This window comes from Lygodium microphyllum, unplaced genomic scaffold (genome assembly GCF_053477565.2).
Source record: "Lygodium microphyllum isolate KBCC unplaced genomic scaffold, Lygodium_microphyllum_v1.1.10 scaffold_167, whole genome shotgun sequence".
NCBI lineage: Eukaryota > Viridiplantae > Streptophyta > Polypodiopsida > Schizaeales > Lygodiaceae > Lygodium > Lygodium microphyllum.
This window is the reverse complement of record NW_028229650.1, coordinates 123,730-139,429: the sequence shown is the minus strand read 5'-3', so window position 1 is coordinate 139,429 and position 15,700 is coordinate 123,730. Positions and strand designations below refer to the sequence as shown.

The 15,700-nt window shown below is 41.9% G+C and overlaps 1 non-coding gene across 1 annotated transcript; it reads right to left on the bottom strand.

Moving 5' to 3' along the window:
• Positions 1 to 410: 410 nt before the first annotated feature.
• LOC148008356 (small nucleolar RNA snoR77Y) lies at positions 411 to 496 on the bottom strand. The gene has a single exon (XR_015690159.1). It is a non-coding gene; the product is annotated as a small nucleolar RNA snoR77Y (small nucleolar RNA).
• Positions 497 to 15,700: the final 15,204 nt, after the last annotated feature.

The window sequence follows — 15,700 nt, the reverse complement described above, 5'->3', positions numbered from 1 at the left end:
TTGTGATTACGACACTAACCAGTCCAGAGTCCTATCAAGGCAGCATGGTGATCTTTCTGTTGAAACGACGCCAGACACCATTTATTCCGACCCCACGAAGGTACTGCCGCCTACTTTCAACAATTTTGGGAGCCTGAGCCCTAACCAAAGGAATTTCATCACAAGACTTTCATTTTAACTATGAGAGCGCCATCAATGTAATTATCAGTGATAAACCATATTGCGCATGGCGAAAGGAATAGGTCCAGTGCGGCAACAGGCACATCAGTATTCAGTCCTCTTGCAGCTTCAGATTTGTGTCCAGTGACAGCTTTGCTTCCGCTTCCACGGGCAAACTCCAACGCTTGCATGCCTAGGGCTGAAGCCTCTGGCTAGCCTAAAGCCACTGGATACTCTTTGAGAACCGCAACTAAGGACCTCAGACAGTGCCTTTGATTAACAGCACAGTTTGCATCTCAGACGGTAATTCCAAAAATGATATTATCATCATAGGTCCCATGGAGAACGTTAACTTCCTTTCTGTGGGAAAGGACTGCGACGCAAACGACCGCGAAAGAGAGAGACCTAGTGTGTAAGATGTGGGGGACGGAAATTGCGAGACTACTCACGACCGAAGACAGGAGAGCAGCTCGCCGGATTGATCATACCCAGCTTAGCTGTAGCAGGCGTACCATTCAACGACCAGCGAACGGAGTATCGCAGTGTTGTACACACAAGCCTGCGTGAGAGGAAGAATTAGAAATCTGTCGTTCTTTCGAGTCACAAAACGTGCATAGACGCAGGCGCAGAGAGAGCGCGAGAGTAAGAGCAGGAAGAGGAGAAGGCGATGTTAGGTAAATCTTTATATCCGTTGGCTAGGGTTTTGTGAGTTTGGGGGTTTCGTCCGTCTACAAGAGCCCGCGGTCCACACGATGATCGTGGAAAGAAACTGTAGAACCTTTGGCTAGTGGAGAACCTAGCAAACTTAACTGGTCTTGAACCAAAACTTGCCAACACATTCCATGGAGTGCAACGTCTACCGTGGTGTTGATAGTATTCAAGAAATTGAAGGCACTATAGTAGCTATCATGTACCAAAAATCGGTCGATTTTCCCAATCTTGTCATGGTCCCCACACCAAATCTTCAAACATCCAATGTCGTACCAATTACAATGGGCACTTAGATTGTACATGATAATCTTTGCAAGTCATGGTATGTACTTGTGGTTCGATAAACTACATGTGGTTGTGATGGTAATGCTTTTCTTAAAAGGCTAATATTGTTGTGACAAACAAAATGTTATCAATGGTTAGATTCTTTTGCAAAAGAAAATGGAGGCGGAAATATTCATTACATGAACATAGATTGTGCAAAGCTATATGAGTGCTATACAATATGTATGTTGGAGAGGCAGCATAATTATCTTCGTAGCTTTGTTAATATTTTTCTTAAACAAAACAATAATAAAGGCTATTTACATCCATCGGCAAGCTTTAACGCACAACATTAGCCACTTTTGGCAAGCAATTTGTGTGCTATTGTAAACATATGAATTCACTTTCTAAAAACCTTAAACATCACTAGGCTATCATTCCTAATGGCTTTGTATACATTCTTCAGCATGGATTTTTTATTCCTTCTTCAATAGCACTCTGTTTCGATTGCTTCATGTATGCTTTATCATCACTCACCACTCTCACTACATTCCACAGCTTCAAGGATGCTACATTCAATCTTCTTTGATCTTCAAAAACGCATTCCTCGTCTTCACCAAGTCATTTAGACCTGCATTCTTAAACCAATCTCTCAAATTCATCCATAAACTCCTAACATCTCTTCATGCCCAAAAAAGGTGTTTGATAATTTCTAATGCATAGCATAGAAAATACAGTTCATGTTTACTTTCATCATTCTCTGTGCCCTATCTTTGGTGGGTAGTTTTCTTGCCACTACTTTCCAAAGAAAAACATTAATTCGACGGCTTGGAATTGCAACCTTAGAAAGTCTCCTTCCCCATGTGACCACACTTGTGTGTGGGTAGCTAACCTTCCAGTTGTTGGATACCTTCGAATGGATATCCAATGCATCTACATGGAAATCTTGCTACTTTCCCACTTTAATTGTCAAGTTACCTAGCCATGATTACTTACTTCTTCTTCTATAATATTTCCTCCACCCATTTTCTCTCTGTTGCTTATAGCTTGAATTTGACTGCAATTTTATCTATGGAATAACTTCTGCCCTATCTTCATTCCAAAGATCCTTCCCTCTTAACAAACCTTTAAATGTTATTTTACGGGTTAACTTGGAATTGATGTTGAACATACTACTTAACAAAACAAGCTACCTTGTACTATGTTTCGATAAAAGACAATGCCATTATTGGTTGCTTATTAGGCAGAATTTTAATGTAACTTAACCCTACCTAGCACTTTGAGGTGATCGCCATATGCAATCTAATCGTACCTTTATGATTTTCATGTGAGCAACTCAACTATACGCGAATTACTTAGTTGATTTAACTAACCCACGATTAGAGATGATCATCCCTTTTAAAGATGCAAATACTTCCTTCTAAATTAGCAAGTACTTTTCCCTAAAAGATGCAAGGAACTGCAAGATGTATGCAATGTATCATTCCATGCAAAGTTGCGATTTCAAGACTATAAACATTTTCCTTCTATACAGCTGTAAGATTTACAATGATCTTTTCTTTTCCTTGCCCTAAACCATAATGATGCAACGAAATCAAAGCTTTAATATTTTTAATGAAGATGCATTCAAACTTTGATAAAGAACTCCACGCATGAGCGAATGCCATGAGTCCATAATTAATTTAATCCTTCCTTTAGCACTTAACCCGACCTAAAATATAACCATCTTTGCATGCAATTTGCAAAGTTCATAATTTCCTTTTCATGCATTGCGACTATTTGGATATCATTCACTGGGCGTCTAAGATTATCTCATACACGAGTCACAACTAGGAAATTATTACCTAAGTGCCTTATGTGTTTTATGTGCTGTTCTTTTCGCGAGCCAACAAGGATGCCTTTAGACAAATCCACCTTTTAACTTATGCAATATGCATTCAAGAGTGCAACTATCCTTGACCATGCAAGTACTCGTCATGCAACTTAACTTGGTAATTCGATGCGAGTATATAAATTCCAATGTGTTCAATCTTGCCTACGAGAATTAATGACATGCTTAATGCATCCTTTTCATGCAAAATTAATTTTAGGAACTTGGGCATTAAGAGTCAGGGCGTTGTTCACTCGCGTACTCGGGGTGGAAGCTCCCGTGTATGCTCCTCTCGCCTTTTGCTTCGGAGCCATTTATGCAGTGAATTTCATCGCAGCAACTCCCCCTTGGTTTACTCACGTGTTTCGAAGTCTCTCAGTCCAAGATCTCCTCTTCCGCGCAGGACACAGGCCTTGCAGTCACGATTTTTTTAAAAACCGGGGAAGGTCCGGGAGAACAAGGCTTATGAAGGCTTTAATAGAAGCTTCCAAGCTTTTGTCCCACAGGGAATGACGTGGGCGGGTCCACTCTCTCTCTCTCTCTTTGTGTGCAAGATATGATGTTGCACAAGCCACTTGCATCAAATCTTTGAAATAGGATGAGTGTCTTGAGTGGGTCCACTCTCAATAGCTTATGGTGTTTAGGAAAAAAGGGGCAATTATGACTCATTATGGATGGTTTTAAGCTTTCTAAACAATAAGAAAAATGGAGATGGTATAAAAGAGAAAAATGAAGAGGATTGAAGCCTAGTAGGATTCATTTTACATTCTTAAGATGAGTCAATTATAATATAGTATGGATTGGCTTGATTGAGCTTTAATCTCCATTCGAAAATTATGTGTCTTTTTTGTGATGGTATTTACACCTTTATATTTTCATTCATAAATTAACAAGTCAGATGTCATTTTAATTTTTAAATAATTTATCATGTTGTATGTATTATAGTTTTGTGAAGACTAGTATTCGAAAGCAAGAAAAGTACCTTACATAAATATTAGAGTGATCAATATAGATTTTCTCAAATAACATGCTTTAAGTAATAGAAATGTAAAAGTTTTGAGTGAGTCTTTGTTGAAGGGAAAATTTTGGGAAAAGCCCTCCCCCTAAGAAAGGCCCATCCCTTGAGGAGCCTTTCACTCGAAAACATTAGGGTACTTGCAAAAATGAAGATTGATAGGGATAAGTTTTCTGTGTGCCTCATTGTAATGTCTTAGTTAGCCAAACAAAGCCTCCTTATACATTAAAGAGAGGTTTTGGGGGGTCTACCACATGGTGCACTCATATACCCTTGAAACATGTGTGTGTGTGTGTGTGTGTGTGTGTGTGTGTGTGCGTGTGCGTGTGCGTGTGCGTGTGCGTGTGCGTGTGCGTGTGCGTGTGCGTGTGCGTGTGCGTGCGTGCGTGTGTGTGCGCGTGCGTGTGCGTGTGCGTGTGCGTGCGTGTGCGTGTGTGTGTGCGTGCGTGCACGCGCGTGCACACACACTGCACGCGTGCGTACGTACGTGTGCGCACATGTGCAAAGAAGATTATAGTATGTAATATTGTAATACATAATACATAATGTATTAATTAATATAATTTGAGGGGTCTACACATGCTCCACATGGCAAACACCTAAAACCTCTCCTTATTATATAAGAAGGTTAGAATACATTACACACACACACACACACACACACACACACACACACAATGGGTGCACTCTAGTTGGAAAGAACACTTGGATAAGCTTCACACAATCTTTGAACGATGTAGGCTCTACTCTCTCTTTGAACGCCCTTAAACCCCAATTTTGGGTAAAACACAGATGTATCTTAGGGCACGTGGTGTCCAAGAACGACATTGCCACTAACTTCTCTAAGATCAGGGTTATTGTCAACTTGCCAGCACCAACCAACTATAAGGAAGTTTAGTGCTTCCTAGGACACACAGGATACTATCGACACTTCATTCTCAACTATGCATTGATTGCTAAACCACTCTACAAGTTGTTGATTGTATTCAAGTGGACTGAGGAGTGCCAATGCGCTTATGAGGAGTTTAAAAAGGGTCTCACTACTCACAAATTTTACGAGTCCCATACTAGAACATAACATTCCATGTGCATATTGATGCGTCAAAGTTTATTGTTGGAGCCATTTTGTGCCAACCTGGCGAACATAACCTTGATTATCCACTGAGCTTTGCTAGTAGACAACTCATGGATATGGAAATCAACTACTCCACAATGAAGAGGGAGGGTTTGGCCATGGTATTTACTGTAAAGAAAATTCGGCATTATCTTTTGGCTATGCCCTTTACCTTCTTTGTTGACCATCAAGCCTTGCTTTATCTTGTTAATAAACCTTGTGCTACTAGTAGACTCGTAGCTTGATGGTTACTTCTGATTTTAGAATTTGACTTCTTTGTGGTCATATGCAAAGGCAAGCAACATTACATGGCAGATCACATGTCCCACATATCCATAAGAGACGCCGCTAGACACGACATTATAGGTGACAGACTCGATGCATACCTTTTTAGCATGTCCAATGAAAAGGATTTATTCAGAGCCGACCTGACATCTTATTGGGCGAATAACATAGTACTGACCCTAGGGCACAGACTACCAAAGAGACCTATTGAGAAGGCTAGGCTAAGGCACCTTATCCTTAAGATTCAACCCTATTAATTGATTGCCAGCCAACTCTATAGGTTAGGACAAGATGGCATGTTGCGGAGATGCGTATATGAGCATGAAATGCATGATGTGCTAACCGAGGTGCATGATGGAATTGTTGGAGGACACTTCAACGAAGATACTATGGCCCAGAAGGTGCTACAATCTCAACTGTGGTGGCCCACCCTATTCCGCGATGCTGCTAAATTTGTAAAGCATTGCGACAAGTGTCAAAGGACTAAGGTTCCTATTTGTAAAGACAAGATGGAGTTGACCCCAGTCATAGCACTCCGACCATTCAAAAATTGGGGCTTTGACTTCATTGGGCCAATTAGTATTAGTTCACAGTACTGTCAAAGCTCGAGCCATTAGAAAGAATGATGCTAGAAATATGGCCAAGTTCCTTTGGGAGCAAGTGATCTCATGATTCGGTTGCCCCATTGAACTAGTTAGTGATCAACGTGCTCATTTCATTAATGAAGTGATTTCCCTCTTACTTTCCACCTTCTTGATTATCCATAGCAAATCATCATCTTACTACCCTTAACTTAATGGTCAGGCAAAGTCCATGAACAAGATCTTAGTGAATGTCCTGACTAAGGTAGTCTTGCCTCGCACAGCGACTGGAATAACAAACTCATGGCAGTATTATGGGCCTATAGGACATCCTATAAGAGATGATAGTTGGGCAAACACCCTTCAAGTTCTGTGAGAAGGAAATTTGCAACAGTTGGTTTGACAAGCATGTCAAGCAGTGTGACTTCGAGCAAGGTGACCTAGTATTTCTATACTCAGTGAAGGGCCATAAGCAAAAGATGAAATTTAGAGGATTAGGGACTTTCAAAGTCTGCAATATTAGTCAAACACAGGCAATATAGAGCTTCAAATCTTAGAGAGAGAGGGCAGAGGCTTCTTTAACGACAACTGTCTCAAGAAGTACTACCCCCAACCCATCCATTGCACAAGCCGCCAATATGCTGCAATCACCGCATGTCAACATGAGAGCAGCCACCATCATAGAAATCAAGGATACAGACAAGGAGGCAGTAGAACCTGCTTATTTACGAGTCATAGTCGCCACTCAAAAGACATGCACTTTTGATGCATTCATTGAGGAGGGAGCTAACTTCAACATCCTTACCCATGAGCATTGGACTCTCATTGGTTAGCCCCAAATTGCAACCCACGAATGCTAAGCTCAACTCATTTGGGGGACAATCCTACCCTCTACTAGGGAAATGCAAAGTAGCAGTCTCTATTGAGACTGAAAGCTTACCAATGATTTTCTGTGTGCTACCTAATACCAAGACCGCAGGCAAGGAATCGCTACTAGGACATGCTTTCAAAAAGCAGGCACATTGCAATGTCGACTATGACTCGCAGTGCATTCACCTTGCCATTGGCAAGGTGAGGATAGTAATAGCTTTCAACAAGGGCAACACGGCTCCATCCAAGCCTGCAGTGCCACCAATAGTAGTACCTAACACATAGTCTAAGGACGCCCTGCCACGATCAATCAATCACAATCAAGACCATTGAATAACAACTACAACCCTATTGCGCGCACAAGGCTACTATGAGGGAAACAACTGGATTTGGGTGCCTAAAACCAAGAGTAGCACACATGTCCCTTAGCCATTTGCTACTAGCCCATCTCCCAAGACTGGTGAGCCACTTAAACTTGCTAATCCAAATGAATAAAAAACCAAACCCATTGAACCTCAATAGGTCTACTGACCAAAATTGCAATTGGTTGCTCCTAAATCGACTCAATCTAATGCTGCTAGTGCCTCAACGGCTTCACAACCAGCAACAAACACAACATTTGAACCCCAAACCACACCCCTCATACAAGTGGCTAGCCTGCATCCTAAGAATTAGTCGAAGCCAGACACCACTTGTGCTGAGCTATCTAGCACAGTCAAACCCTAACCTCCTATAGGTCTTAAACCCTCTTATGAGTGAAGATCTATTCTTACATTAGCCTCTAATCTAGTTGACAACATTGGGGATGACTTGGTCACATGCATTAGACACTTGGATGCTACCTTTATAATGCTTGCTAAAAGCTACAACGGTTGGACCTAGGCCTCCTAGACGAGCCTTTAGCAACTTATGTACGCATGATGCCATGTACTTGGGAAGAATCCAAGTTCATGTTCGTTAAAGTCCCCATGGTAGCTAAGGAATTGATTGCGATTGAGATTTCTTGTGACCAAGCTCGTAAACGAAGGCTAATCACCTCCTATAGCAAGAGCAACATCTCTACTACAAGCCAAGAGCTAGAAGAACTTAAAAAGCTGGCCATCATATGTAACTCCTCCTTTCTACATAAATGGTACTCTCTTTGTCTTCAATGGAAACAAGAGGGCTGCCCAATCATGACCAATGCCAAGCAGAGATACATCATCAAAACTTTTGAGTATGACCCTACTTATGTAGTTCTTACCTCCTTTAGAATATTGGCCATTACTCGCAATCGATCCTTAGAAGATCATAACATGGCCCACCCCTATTTAGATCGAGTCCTTACCAAGGAAGAGCTACATATTGCTAGCAAGATCAACTCCGATGACTTTCTAACTAATGTCCTGACCTACATTACGCACGTAGGTATTAGACCTCATGACATGGACTGTCATGCTCACTTGGAGGAGTTAACCCACACATCTACGCCTGGCTAATGCAAAAGTGAAGCACCGCAAATCCTACACTTAATGCCCTTAACCCTTCATTTTCCAATCCGAGGAAGGATTCACATCATTCCTAGGGGGGAGGGGGTAAGGTGGGAAAGAAACCATGTCTCAAACCTCAACCAATGTTTAAAGGATGGATAAAAATCAACTTATGATTGAGAAAAATTGTCATATTTTTTTTGGATTGTGTGAATTACTTGAAGCGAAAGTCTTTATTCTAAACTTAAGCGCTTTGCCTTTCCATAGCTTACATTCATTATCTGCTTATCGTCTCACAAGAGTTATCTCAAGAAAACTAATGGTGAGTTGTGATATTGTGATAGAAACCTACAATGCAGGCTAGGACAAAGGCAAGCTTACATTCCACGAAAGAAGAACAAACAAAGTACAACCTAACGGTTGAAATAAGGGCCTTCAACCGATTCAAGTTCAGGAACATCATGAACTTGGACAACATAGTCATGGAAGAACCGATCGTGAAGCGGCTTGTCGATCAATGCAATCTAGGAAAGTATATGGAGAAGGTCGGACAAGCTATTGACTACAACAAGTGCGTGGAGTTCCTACGGACCTTTGATGCTAATAGGAACCATGGCACTATAATATGTGAAATACGCGGGATCTAGAGCATGGCAGATGCGGAAACTATGGAGGTTGAAAGAGGAAAAAGAAACTCATGAAGACATTGACCCTAACTAGGACAAATTGTTACACAAGTGAGTTAGGTTCCAAGATTGAGACTTGGACTCATAAACACAATCTTGTGTATTGACAATGACATGATACTTTACTAGAAAGAAAAGGGTACTATCATTGCATTAGAAAAAGAGTGCAAGTACAATGCTTTATAGGAATTGAGTGGTGGTACTTTCTCCTATTGTGCATATAGGATTCTGGTCCTGAGCCCTCACTGCTTCTCACAAAGGGACTAAAGTAGGTGTGATTGCAAATATCTCAACACCCCTCCTCAATCACAACCAAAAGTACAAAGTGTGTAGAGGCTTTAGTGAAAGCAACACCTGGAAAGTGTGGGCACACCATAAACATGGCAAAAACACTAGAGGCTGTTGTAGAAAAGGCTAAGTGTGGGTAATACAAACATGATGAGCATCCAGAGGCTATAGCAGGGACCTCACAAAGTGTACAAAGGTTGTACTATAAGGATAACTGAGGAGTTTACAAGTTTATGTTTGAGGCAATAGGGCTAGGAAATACAAAATTAAAAAATTCTATCTGAATAGAAGGATCGATGAGGTTTGTCCTTCTCCTGGTGGTCTTCTTCTTTTTCTTCTTCTTCTTCCTTTGCTCCATTTTCTTATTCTTCTTTGACTGCAACTAGATAGGCCTTTTGGGACCTCTTTCTGGCGTGGTAGAACTTCTCGGTGTGTTGATCCTTTTGCAGAAGTCATAGAAGAGCTGATCCTTCTTGCCTTTGTACACGTTGCCAACATATAATGCATGCTCATCTCTAGAGGTACTTGGTTCTTCCTTAGTTTTTAGCTTCTTTTCCTCCTCTAACAGTGATGCCTGGATATCAACAAGTTCAGGATTTGGCATGTTGATTAAAGTTGTTGATACATTATTATATTCAGGAGGCAAACTCTTAAGTAGAACACTAATGCAAACATCTTCTTCCATTTTAGTGTTGATTCCTGCAAGTTGGTTTAGAAGTCTTTCCATGTAATTTAGATGTGTGGCAAGTGATGTGCTCGACTTCATTTCAAGCCTGAAAAACTCAATCAAGAGACCATACTTTGATGATTTAGACTGTGCACTGAACAAGGTGTCAAGTCTCTTCCATGTATCCTGGCCTGAGCCTTATCATCATTCTTTTGCCAAGTGATAGCAAGATCCGCATCATGAGGCTTCTTTTCTTTTCCAATGGTAATGGCCCAGAGGCCCTTCTTCATCAGGATTAGTTTGATGTGGGTCTGCCAAGTATGAAACCCGACTCCTTTGAAATGGGCAGTTGGAGAATCTTTGCCCATGTTTGACTTGAGAGACCAGCAACAAATCAGCTTCAAATGACTGAGAGTAACTAGCAATGAGTTGATATTTTTATGTGTCAAAAGACACAAGCAATGGCAGTGAAGTATCAGAAGATACTAGTTTGAAATTTGATGTTTGTTGCTTGAGTTTGACTTGATGATCTTCAAAAACTCTTCATAGCTTCCCCTCCTTGCTGATTTGATGGTTGAATACTTGTTGAAAACTTCAAATTAGAGTGGCATTGGCTTGGTTTAAGTAGCAGGAGAGAGAAAATGAAGGAAAAATGAGCTTGAAGGTAAGTGGCTATGGATGTCCTGTCAAAACAGGGACCAACATCTAGTAAATGAGCTCCCACGAGCTCCACAGGTCGAATCTACTCAAACCCTTTGAGATTGAGGACCCTCACTAATGGATCTAACTCCCTCTAAGAGGGTTTGTACTCACTTTGCTCGAGTTGAGAGATCTAAGCTTTCAAAGTGGTCGTTATCAAAACTACGCCCAGATTTGGGAAAATGCAAATGTCGGGCATGGTGTGGATTAATCTCCTTGATTTTTTACCAAGAAGTTGCACTTGACCTCTCCTTGCCTATAGAGAGAGATATGAAAGCTTCAAGCTGACAGGGTGCTGCTGGCTATGGCTGGCATGGAAGCTTCATTGAAGGTAGGAATGCAAATGAAGTTGGAGATACGGTCCAATACTCAAACTGAGCTGAGCAGATATGGAAAGGAGCTAAGAGGAGTGAAAGGAGAGTTGGGCCATGCTCAATTGAGCTCTGATACCATGTGAGATACACAGGATCTAGAGCATGGCTGATGCGAAAGCTATTGAGGTTGAAAGAGGAAAAAGAAACTCATGAAGACATTGACCCTAATTAGGACATATTATTACACAAGTGAATTAGGTTCCAAGATTGAGACTTGGACTTATAAACACAATCTTGTGTATTGACAGTGACATGACACTTTACTGGAAAGAAAAGAGTACTATCATTGCATTAGAAAAAGAGTGCAAGTACAATATCTAGTGAATAAAGTGCAAGAAATAGCCCCGGATTAGACTGCAAGAGCTCCAATGACTAGAATAAAGAGATCGGCGACTCTACAGCAGCGGATGCTAAATCAAGGCAAGATCCTAAGAAGTGGAAGATAGAGGCATCGATAACGTCTATACCTATAGCAATGCCATCGTTTATGGGCTATGATGAGTATGTCAAGGAGCTTCTTGCATAGGTAGAAAGAGCAAAGGAGGAAAAGAAGATAGTTGTGGCAGAATTGGAGGTTGAAAGAGAAGCATTGGCAGTCTTCCAGTTGGAAAGGATTCACCAAGTAGCAGGGTACCAAAGGGAAATTTATGAGCTAAAGTAAGAGCTCAAGGCCAAGGAAAAGAAAGAGGAAAATTGGCAAGAAAAGCTTGAGGAAGAACGATAGGAGTTGATAGACTTGCAAAGGGAATACGAGCTCATCCTCATGCAACATGAAGAATTAAGAGAGAAGTTGAAAAGGATCAAAGAGGTAGTGGATAAACTTGAAATAGAGGATGCAAAAAAAGCTTAGAAAGAGGAAGAGCATCAAATAGGCATGAAGAAAATGGAGTGTGGGTTGCTAATGGAGCTAGAAGAGCAAGAAAGACAAGGGAAGAGTGAAAGAATCGACAAGTCGTCTGGCCCATGCTAGAGGCAACAAAGTGCTAGCAGAGAGCAATGGCAAAGGCCGTACATATGAGAATGAAAGCCCATCAACGTGCCTTTCTTGGCACCATTTTAGATGTCATGCAACTAGAAGAGGAGGGGGCCTTTGAAACCTTAAAGATGAAGCTCGAGATTACTCACAAAGCCATAAGGCATGGATTGTGTATTCAGGCGGAAGAAGAAGAAACCAGCCTAAGCCAGCAAGAGAAATATTACTGAGCATGGGAACATGTAAAACATCCCTAAGCATAAGAGAAGTCCCATTAGGCATAGCTAGGTGTATGTCCCCTATACCAAGAATAGCAAAAGTATGCTCAAGGCCCAAAGAAATGCATCCATCAAACTCCCTGTAAGTAGAGAACCATGCTCTATGTGGAGTAACATGGCAAGATGCCATAGAATCCAATAGCCAATTTGAGGCGTAGGCCATATCACTAAGCAAGAAAGTTGTAGGAAAACTAGATGATAGGAGTACATGCTCAACTGCATCATCATGGGTAACAACATGTGCCTCACCACTAGTAATAGTGGTAACACCTACTACACCTCCTGTATCTCAGACTCTCTGCTCATGTCGAGTCCGTCTCTGTCTCTGCTGCTCTCTAATCCATTTGAAACATTTTCTTTTAACATGTCCAAGCTATCCACAATGGAAGCATACGTATGTGGAAGAAGAATCAGTAGAAGACAACAAGGAATCCAAGTCATCATGAATAGGGCTATCCATAGCATCCACGGAGCTCAAGGAGTCGAGGGCTGTCCCAACATAGGGAACCTGCTCATCAAGACAATTGTCAATAGAAGCACAAGTGGTAGAAGCATGCTGCTGCAAGTACTCTTTCATCCTCACTGGAGAGGGAAGCACAGAAGTATCAACTAGGGATGCAGAAGCTCCCACATGAAAAAGACTCGTAGCTAAGTGCATAGCACAACCAACCACAATAATGTAAAGGCCAAGACATCTGTGAAAAGACCATACGGTATTCAGCCATGAAATCAGCCCATAACCATAATGGCAAACATGACTTTGCAGTACATCAGACCACATAGTAGCATCCAAGTCAATGCAAGACCGGTAAGTGGCATAAGATCCTGCAATGGTCAAGCTTCAGGAGAAGCCCAATTATCTGTACAATAAAATCCAAATAAGTGGATCTGTAAAGTACATGACAGTAAACAAAGTGCATAGCTAGGTAAGCATCAAGAGCAATTGCTCTTTGACCTATATGGGCAAAAGCAACCCAACTAGCATAGAAGCTAGGCAACACAGAAGCAACAAAGCCATAACTGCTAAACCCAAGCACTGTCAAGAAGTCTAGTGATCAAGGAGTAACCCGCAAAGAACCAAGTATCAATGAGCAATGAAATCTCAATAACCAACTGCCAAGACAATGGAGCAAGTGCTGCTCAAAACATGTATTTGCATCCAAGTAACTCTAAGATCCATAATCGGGGCATTAAGGGCCAAATAGCATCCAAGCTGCATAAGTGATAAGCCAACCAAATGCAAACTGCTCCACAAAATTCTCAAATGCAAGTTGATTCAAGCCCAAACATCTTCCATACTGCAGCTGAACCCAAAAGCATCCACATCACACATCAGTCCCATAATGGGTAGCATGGGGCATAAACCTTGTCAAGTGAAATGCTAGCTGCAAAGAAAATGACAATGAACCAAGAATTGAGCTCTACTCTTTGCTCAAGAAGCATTTGGGAGCATAAACATCAAAGTGGCATCATCCAAATACATCAGCATATCATCTCGAGTAGTCGGGAGCACCCATAGACCATAGGCATAACCAAACTGGAGGTAAAATAACCAGTCAACCAAGGTAGCATAAATCCCAACCAACAACGAAGTGTCCGCATCCAAATCAAGGCTCAATAGCTCTCAAATAGCATATCCAGGCATAAACCATGATGACCAAGCATCAATATATCCAACAAGACACTCGAATGTCAAGAAAGAGTATTATGCATAAGCCATCCTTGATAAACCTTTGCTACCCAAACAATATACATCAGTAAATCCCTGCATAAATTGAGCTATGGAAGCTAAAACCAAGTCCCAAAGCATCTCAAAACATTGGCCAAACATCCCCAAAGCATTTGGGCATCAAAATAGCAAGCCTTGGGAGCATCACATAAGCTAAGAGCATGACGTTTTCTTGCTGTAAATCAACTCAAATCTATTATAGAAAATTTTGTGACTAGAATTTGGCAGATCTGACATCACCATTGCGTCCGGAGCATGCCAAAACCCCAAGTTAGATGCTTACCTTGCCTAAATCGGGATGCCTGAGATATGAGAAAAATGGGATTTTTGTGCTAGATTTTGAAACGGACACAAAAAACGTGAGCTGCTACTATGGGGTATGCTAGCTATGCTGAGGATAAGGGGGCAAATGGGGGCATACAAGGTGCACAATGAAGCCAAGGAGCACCTGCAAAGAGCCTATGAGGGTTGGGGAGAGACGGGAGATGAAATCTTACCTCGGGAGGAAGATACGATGGCTAGCATTGAAGCTCCAAGCTCTAGGTCTTCAATCTAGGCTAAAGTAATGCCGGGGGCCAAGCTCCATGATCAAGCTCTGATCCAAAGCTTTGATACCAATTGAAGGGGATGCAATGGTAGTGGAGAAGGAGAAGAGGAAGATGTGGGAGAGGAGCACACACAATGTAGGTGATGTCCAATGTAGGAAGGTGTGGGAGAGAAGCACACACAATGTAGGTGCTGTCCAACTGAACTGACAGCCTTATTGCACTATCATATTATATATGAATAAAGAATGGGTGGTCATAGTGTACACCGGCAGGCCCAGAGGCCTTTTACCCCAAAAAGGATGGGACAAGTTACGACCCCCCTCCTTAGACCTTGCGTTAGGTTCCTCCATCGGTGGCATTGCCGGCTTTGATGGAGCTGAACTGCCCTTGCTGAAACCCGTCACTATTCCAACATTGCCAATGGCAAGGTGAATGCACTACAAGTCATAGTCAGCATTGCAGTGTGCTTGTTTCTTGAATGCTTGTCCGAGTAGTGATTCCTTACCAGCAACCTTGATGTTAGGCATCACATAGAAGATCATAGGTAGGATTTCTATCTCGATAGAGACTGCTATTTTACACTTTCCCAGCAGTGAGTAGGACTGTCCCCCAAATGGATTGAGTTTAGTATTGGTAGCTTGCAGTTGGGGCCAACCAATGAGGGTCCAATGATCGTGCATAGGGATGTTATAGTCAGCTCCCTCATCAATGAGTGCATCAAAGACATGTCTTCTGGGCAGTCATTGATATGTGCAAGTAGGAAGGTGCCACTACTTCCTCACCCTCTTCCTCAATCTTAGTGATGGTTGCTACTCTTACATTTACAGGGGGTTTTAGCATTGGAGGCTCATGTGGTAGGTGCACCGGTATTGGTCGATTACTAGAGTTCATGGACATCATCCAGATTGGTACTAATGGTGGGAACCTATTCTTCGGTGGCAGCTAAGATGATGTGACTTTTTCCTCCTCTTCATTTGAGAATGGTAGATCAATGGTGGCTAGCACATGCATCCAATCCTGCTCATCCTCGGGGCAAGGGATATACTTCATTAGTGGCCCATAGGATTTGGTGACTTGTGAGTCTCCTTTCAACATAGCAGAGGTGGCATCTAGGTCCACT